Here is a 7,929-nt window from a genome sequence, read left to right as displayed (position 1 = left end):
TCTAATTCTTGGTCTGTTCTTTTAAGTGCTTATCAGGTACATGGAGAAATGAGAACCATAAAATAAATGAATTAGATGGGACCTCAGAGATGATTTGATTTAATGGTCTTACTTTACAGCTGAGGAATTTGAAAGCCAGATACTTCACCGTGGCATGTTGGCCAACTGGCTCATTTTAAACTTAAAAGTGCTAGTCAAGTTGCAGTTCTAAACTCTTAATATATCTCTCACATGTATCAAGCCATGACATTCACTGCGTCCCTCCAGTTGAAAATTTTGCTTTATAACCCATTCCGAGATTGTGTTTGTATGTGTGAAATGCTTTCAAATATGTCTATAAAATCTCCCCTGAAACCATTATTTTGAAAAGCTTACCTTGCTTGGCTTTCTTTCCCAGGGTGGTATCCGAGTGCTCAGGTGATGATATAAGTGACAAAGTTATACTGCATCGGTTCTGTACAAGGCAGCTGCCTCCCATGTGTGAGGGGAACAGAGCAAATGAATGGGAATGGGGGCTCATTGGTATGAGGACCATATGCATGGGCTTTTCCAGGATAGCCCTGATATCTTTTAAAATCTTAAAATACATTCGAAAGACTTGATATATGGGTTCACAAATCCACAGTAATTGTTAGTTTCTGTGAAAGAAATTATTGGTTCAACATTACTGCCTTGAGTTTATCGGGGCACTTTGTAGAACCTCTCTGGTGGACGACGACTCCTGCTTCCACTTCTCAAAGTTAGAACATAAGGTTCTCAGAGCTCTTGATGATGTGATATGTGGGGAGGAGTTAACTGCTCTGTCTTATCTCACTTGTGCTACTTAAAAGGTGGTGTTGGCCAAATTGTAGTAATTTTCACGAATTATCTTTAAAAAAGCATGCTTTGAAGGGTAAACTTGAATTCCTGGACTTAAGCGTTCTTAGACCTTGAATCCCGACTACCTTCTTTAAATTAGAGCCATTTTTATAGGTTTCAGAGAAGCTAAATTTCCTAAAGCATGGTTCTCACTGCATTTAAAATAGTTCTTCTCAAGTTTTTCACCTCTGCGTAATTCTACTGAATTATAGCAACTGCAGGTGGTAAATCTTTGCACTCGCTGAGAGCACAGCTGGTTTCCAAGTCAGATGATAAAAATCTCTGATTGGAATTCCTAGAACATAGTTCATTGCTGGATTGGCATTTGAATTATAGAGTAAAAACTTAGCTATAAACTTCTCTGGTTCTTTGTTTGGATTTAGCAACATAGTACTCTCAGGGAGCTTTATCTAACTATTCAGCAACTTCCTCTTCCGAGGCATTGGCAAAAAACAAACTCAAGTTATTCTGACCCAGGCCATTCCCAGTGACCTTTACAAATGATGTTTGGGGTTTTGTATTTCTAAAGAGCTAAGTCAGCATTTTAAAAGGCCCTGATAGATATAACTCAGTCTGCCAGACAAGAGCTGGGACCACTCTGGACCAGGGTAATTACACTGCTTCTCAACAGAGATTTACCCCAGGCCTGGGCCTGAACTGCTCTGGAGGGAGGAAGCAGGACAATGTTCTGCAGTCTGCCTTTACCTTAATGTCAGGCTACTTTTGCAAGCTCTTAATTCCTAACAGTTGTCTTGAAAATGCAGCATCATCTCTTCATGCAATTGATCAAACAACTATATAACTACATATATGCAGAACTATGTAAGAGATCATATATATGTATGTATATGTATATGCATAGGTGTGTATGTATATATATGCAGATTATATATAATCTGTGCCTTTTGTCCTTAAAAAGCTTATATTTTACTTGAAGGACCAAGATTTACATTCATAAAACAAAGACTGATAACAGAACATAATGTCTTATTAAATGGAAAGCAAAATTAGTGGTTGGAACACTGGCCAGGGTTGCATCCTCCAGAAGTCCAAATTTTTAGAATACTCCTAATTTTAAATATTCTATGTAGTTGTTCTGCAAACTCTGTGTATTTAAGACCTGCCATATCTCAGTCTGTCTTTAGCACTGAGAAGCAACACATACACAACTAAAAAAAAAAAAAAAAAAAAACCAACCAAACAAAAAAGTAACAACAAAAAACTTCTGTTAGACAACATGTCCAGATTTTGAGTTAAAAAACTGTAGTCACTAGAGCAAGAGTGAATTGGAACAAGGGGAGGTTTTTTGCATGTCACTGATTTAAAACAGGAGGCCCACTGGGATTTATCATCGCAAAAAAGAAAAAAAAAAATCTAGTATTGGAAAAATGAACTCTAAGCACATGTCTTTCTGACAAAGGGTTGATAGTATCTTATGTGGAGATGAGCATAAATATAATAGCTTACTACAATAATTCAAGGTGCTGCTGAACCAAGGGGCAATAATTATTGCCCAAGCCAGAACAAGATGGAAATGGAACGGACTGGTGTGAACTCAGGGATAACAGCGTGGATGCAGACTCGCAGATCACACATAAGAGAGGTGTTTTCAAGCCAAATGGCTCTAGGCACCTAAAATAGAGCCATAATTAAGCAATAAGACGTGACAGGGAGCACATTTCTCAGTGATTATAGCATGCCTCAAGGGATAAGTCACTAGGCCAAAGGTTCATATGAGGAGTGAAATAATAACCTTGCAATGTATAGTACCGCACTCTTAGACGGAGAGGGAGAAGGAAGTGAATAATGGGAGTTGGAAGAGTCATTTCATGAGCTGTTATTACAGTTGTCGGGTGATACTGCCGTGTGCACAGTCCACGTGGCCGTTTGCTGTCCCCAGCATCCTGAAGCTCTATATGTACACCAAACCCTTCACTTAATTTAAAACCTTGCAGAGTTGTCAATTTCTCATCTTAGCCAAGCGAAAACCAAGCAATTAAGACACAAAGAGACTTGAAAGTCCATAGCTGTATCTATGGGACTGCAATTACAGTTGTTTAGACCTGGTTTCTATCACTGAAAATAGCTGAAGCAACCACACCAAGTTATTTCTAATATTTTGGCTCATTTTTCTCATTATGCATTTCCCACAGAAACTACCAGCAGGCGTGGTCCCAAGTGTCACATAGACCCAGAAACATGGCTAGCTTTCTAGCCTCAGCTTTCCCTTCCTCACTGCTGTGCTGCTGATGGAAGAGAGAGAATTCTAGAGCTAGTGCCCAAATGAACCCCCCCACCCCGTACAGTGGAGGCCAGCCTTCTACAGCATGAGAAGTGCCATACTCAGTAGCCATAAGGTGGGGAAAGCAATCTCCATCCTGGGACAGATGCCCTGATAAGCCTTGCAGACCGAGGTAGGTATCTCATTACCAAATTCTCTCCATGTTTCTGTGATTCTTAATCACTTCAGAAGATAGTTTAAAATCTTCTGAACCAGACTCAGAGAACAAGATTTTTTTGTAGCCCTTAATGTCTACCTGCACCAGTGAATTTTGTCCCAGACTGTACCCTGGACAAGATTCTGGGCAAGCAATGATTTATCTTAAACAGCACAGTCCTTCTTTCTGGTGATCAGTGCTCTCTCTTTCTCTCAAAATCTGTTGTTATGAAAAGATCTAAAGACAGTTGCTATAAACCGAATACTTGAATCTCTCCAAAATTCATATGTTGAAACCTAACCCCCAGTGAGATGATATTGGGAGATGGGGCCTTTGGGACATAATTATGTCATGAGGGTGGAGCCCCCATGAATGGCATTTGTGACCTTATAAGAGACCCCAGAAAGTTTCCCCCTCCTTCCACCATGGGTGGACACAGCAAGAAGACAGTTGTCTATGACCCAAGAAGCCAGTTCTCAACAGACACTGAATCTGCCAACACCATGATTTGATCTTTGCCTCCAGAATTGTGAGAAATAAATCTCTATTGTTCATAAGTCCCACCTAGTTTATACTGTTCTGTTAGGTTGGCAGACATTTGGTCCTGTCCAAAACTTCTATGACCATATTTGGTCCATGTCAAATGGTTTTGGATGGGACCAAATATCAAGGACTTTTTGGCATGGACCAAATGTATTATAGGCATGTTGGATAAGACCAAATGTCCTGCAAGGTTCTGTTATAGCAGCTCAAACAGACTAAGACAACAGTTATTTACATCTTGGGGAAACTTTAAGTCAGTCGGTTACTTTTCCCAAGGGTGTCTGCATTTAAAAGGAATGGAATATTTTAAAGTAATGTATCTTAATTTGTGTAGTGGAAATCTTAACCCCTAGCTAAAGGAATTTCAAGCATCAGAGAGCAGGTGTGAGAATTGGAAGAACAGGGCTGCTGCCTGGAGAGGACTTGAGGAAACCCTGAAATCACACCCTACTGTGTGAGCTGAGAAGCGAGTCCCTGAAGCTTTTATTGCCCATGCTGTGATCATCCTCATCTGAGGAAAATCACCCCAACCTGCCCTCCCCCCAGCTTCCTCTTGCTAGTGCAACATGCTGCTCAAGAAGTGGAAACCAAGTCTGCCGTTCAGGTCACATACATCAGTTTTTTATGGCTGTGTAGTAAACCATCCCCAAATTTAGAGTCTTAAAACAATAACCACTTTTATTTTCTCATGATTCTGTGGGTCAATAATTTGGGCGAGGCTGTGCAGAAAAGTTCACTGCTATTGCTTGGGAACACTCAAACGTGGCTATAGTAATTTGGTGGCTTTCCTGGGGCTCGGTGACCTAAGAAAGCCCCACTCACATTCTAACAACTGGTGATGCAAAATGCACTCATCTCCTCCCCCAAAAGTCTCTTCCCATTCTGATTTCAGGCGTGGAGTCCAGAATCTCATCATCTGATCAAGTGCAGATAAGCCTGAGATTTTGAACGATATCCTCCAAACTGAGAAGAAACTGAGATGAAGAACGGAAGCAAGCAACTTCATAAAGTGCAATTATGAAGTTTATTTGGGTAATTTACATACAGTCAGGGTCAGGCAGGTGACAATGCAGAAGCATTCACAGCTGCCCTGAGCACCACCAAAAAGGGTACAGGGGAATTTAAAGGGGCCAAAGCTAAAAATAGAATCTGACTACCAGGCAGAAGCATGTCTGCACTGATGCGAACCGAGGGTTTTCTTCTCTCCCTACCCTGGGGTGGGGGTCCTCTCAGTGGTCTTAATACCATCCGTGTCAGCAAAAGGCATCCTTCCAGTTTTCATAGCAGAGGAAGGCAAGGGTACAAGTTGATAGGGAACAGATCTGGCTTGGGCGCTTTCCTTGTGAGTAGGCTAGGGCTCAGTCATGCAGAAAGGGGAGGGGGTCGGACTGCAGGCCTAAGTTGGAGCTGACAAAATGAACTCAGTGTGGTTCAGCCACACAATGAGGCTCCTCAGGTGTAGCCCCGCCAGTGTGGCTCCTCTCAATCTAAAGACCTATGAACTGAAATGAAAAGTTACCTGTCCTGACCACATGTCAACGTACAGTGGTGAGACAAGACAGCGTAGCTTCAGTAATCGTTCCCTTTTAAAGAGAAGAGGAACCTGCGGCAAAGAGAAGGCCTCCGGAAATCTAGCCTGGGTCTCGCTCCTCTGGAGCCAGGGAGTGTAACGAGGGCTCTGTTCTGCTCGCTGGGAGCGGCTTCCTTCTTCACCATTCTCCGTAATTCTCAGCTCCACGCCCCAAGATAGCTTCCCTTTTCCATAAGAAATGACTCATGTTTGCAAATGAGTAGCTTTCTCAGTCTGCTTCCTGACACATAGAAACTTGAAGGTCCAGAGGCCTCTTTTCATTTTGGGAAGTCTCAGTCTCTTTTAGTTCAAACGGGTGGTGATTTTGTCAGTTCAATTCTCTTAGAACTTTGTAGGTTTTCTTTGAGTGGTGTTCACTCATAACTTCAAAGTCATATTTACAATTTTTAAAAAACGAAAACCTCTTTTGACTTTGTATAATGTCTGGGAGCTGTGACCCAATGCGTCTGTTGTGGATTGAATTGTGTCCTCCCAAAATACGTATATTGAAACCCTAACCTCCAATACTTGGAGATAGGGCTTATAAGGAGGTAACTAAGGATAAATGAGGTCATAAGGGTGGGACCTTGATCTGATAGGGTTAGTGCCTTCAGAAGAGACAACAAAAGACTCTCATATTCTCTCTCCCTCCCTTTCTCTCTCTCTATGTCCTCCATATGAGAACACAGCAAGAAGATGGCCATCTGCAAGCCAGAAGGAGAGTGCCCTCACCAGAAGCCAAGTCAGCTGGAACCTTGATCTTGCTTTTCCAGCCTCCAGAACTGTGAGGAAGGCATTTCTATTGTCTGAGCCATCTATCCTGTGGTATTTTTACGGCAGCCCAAGCCAACTAATACACATTTTGGTAGCAAGAAGTGGGATGCTGCTCTAATAAATTCCATCCCAACAGTTTCAAAACTCTTTAACTCATTCCAGCATCTGAAGTCTGAAGTCCAGTCTCATCTAAATATCATCTAAATCAGGTATGGCTTACATCAAGCTATACCCCTAAAAAGGCTGAATTTCACTCTATATAAACATGTCTCAACAAACGAGACTTTGAGGAGAAATAGTGACTTAAAAAAACGGTTTTAATTTTCTCACCATTCTGTCCGTCAGCAGTTTGAACGAGGATCAGAGGGGGCACGTCTTCTGTTCTAACCACAGAATCAGAAGCAAATAGAATGAATGTTGTTTTAAAGGGATTAAGTTTGGGGGATGGTTTTTTATGCAGCAATACATAATTGATATGGTACAGGAGACTGAATCAGGAGCTCTTGCTTGTTCTATGAGGGGACGAAATACAAGTTGGCCATGAGGGAAGTCAGCCTCTCTCAGGGTGATTAGCAGAAACTCTGCCCCATCTACAGAGGTGTATGCCATATCTAAGTGATGCCTAAGCCACCTGATCAGAGCCTTCATCTGGGGAAGTATTCAGTGCAGAGCACAGAGAATTGTGGGTCAGTTGAAGGGAGGCTGAGGTACTTTCTCAGAATTGCCCTTACGTGTCTCAGGGTCTGGTTCTTGATTGTTATCTGTCCAGGCTGGCACCCTCTCAGTTGTATATGGTACCACTTGTCCCTCATATTCAATTCATGTGGACTACATTTTCAGCATTCCCTGGATCAGGCTGTGGGTTTTCTTCCACATCTGGCTCTCTTTTGGCCACTTCCATACCTCTCTCAGGACCAAAGCAAATACAAGGCTCACCTCCTTTGCCATGCTAGGACTCATGGAAAACTCTCTGAGTCTCCCTATACTCTTGCTCTAGAGGTGCCAGGCGGTTTCTCTGGCACAACACGGGGTAGAGGGGACCTTTTGAAAGTCTGCCATCTTTTAGCTTCCAACCTGGAAATAAGGCACAGCTCTCCTTGTTCTTAGAACCTGAAAAATCCACGTTCGAGCCAGGAGTCAGCCTGTAGAGGGGGCGAGAACAGAGTGCCAGAGACCCTTTCTGAGACTCACCAGCATCAAACCCTCTTGCTTTGCTTTGAGAATAGTTTCTTGTCTCCCAGCCAGGGGAATTTTTATTTTACGTGGGCAGGAAAAAAAAATTGGCTCAAGTTGATCAAATATTCTTCCAAATCTTTTTTGTCTGAAGCCTGAAGCTCAGCTTTTTAAACTCAAAAGCCAAGAATTTGTCTCTTTTGTTCTCTGGTTCTGCTGTGACAGCCCTCCCTTGAGGCAAAGAATGACTCATGGTCTAGCTGCCTGGATGGGGGAGGGTCAAGGGTAACAGGAAATCACGGGGAAAAACACATTTGTTCATACATAAAAATATTATCCTGCTACACCAGGATCTCTCTTCTCTTTCTCATTCTTTATTACATGATGAACCCGCCTTCCTCCTTTCTTACAAGGCCTTCTGCATTAGAGAGGGTTGTTTGGGATGTAAGTATTAGAAATCAACTTATTCTTGTCCACTTGCTCCCTGAAAATGAAATGCAGGTGCTGGGAGAAGGAGTGGGAAGGACTGGAGACTGAGATAGAAATGTAATCACGCTTCATGAAGGCATCAAA

Source organism: Camelus ferus, chromosome 21 (genome assembly GCF_009834535.1).
Source record: "Camelus ferus isolate YT-003-E chromosome 21, BCGSAC_Cfer_1.0, whole genome shotgun sequence".
In the NCBI taxonomy this organism is placed as follows: domain Eukaryota; kingdom Metazoa; phylum Chordata; class Mammalia; order Artiodactyla; family Camelidae; genus Camelus; species Camelus ferus.
This window is presented reverse-complemented; position numbering follows the sequence as displayed.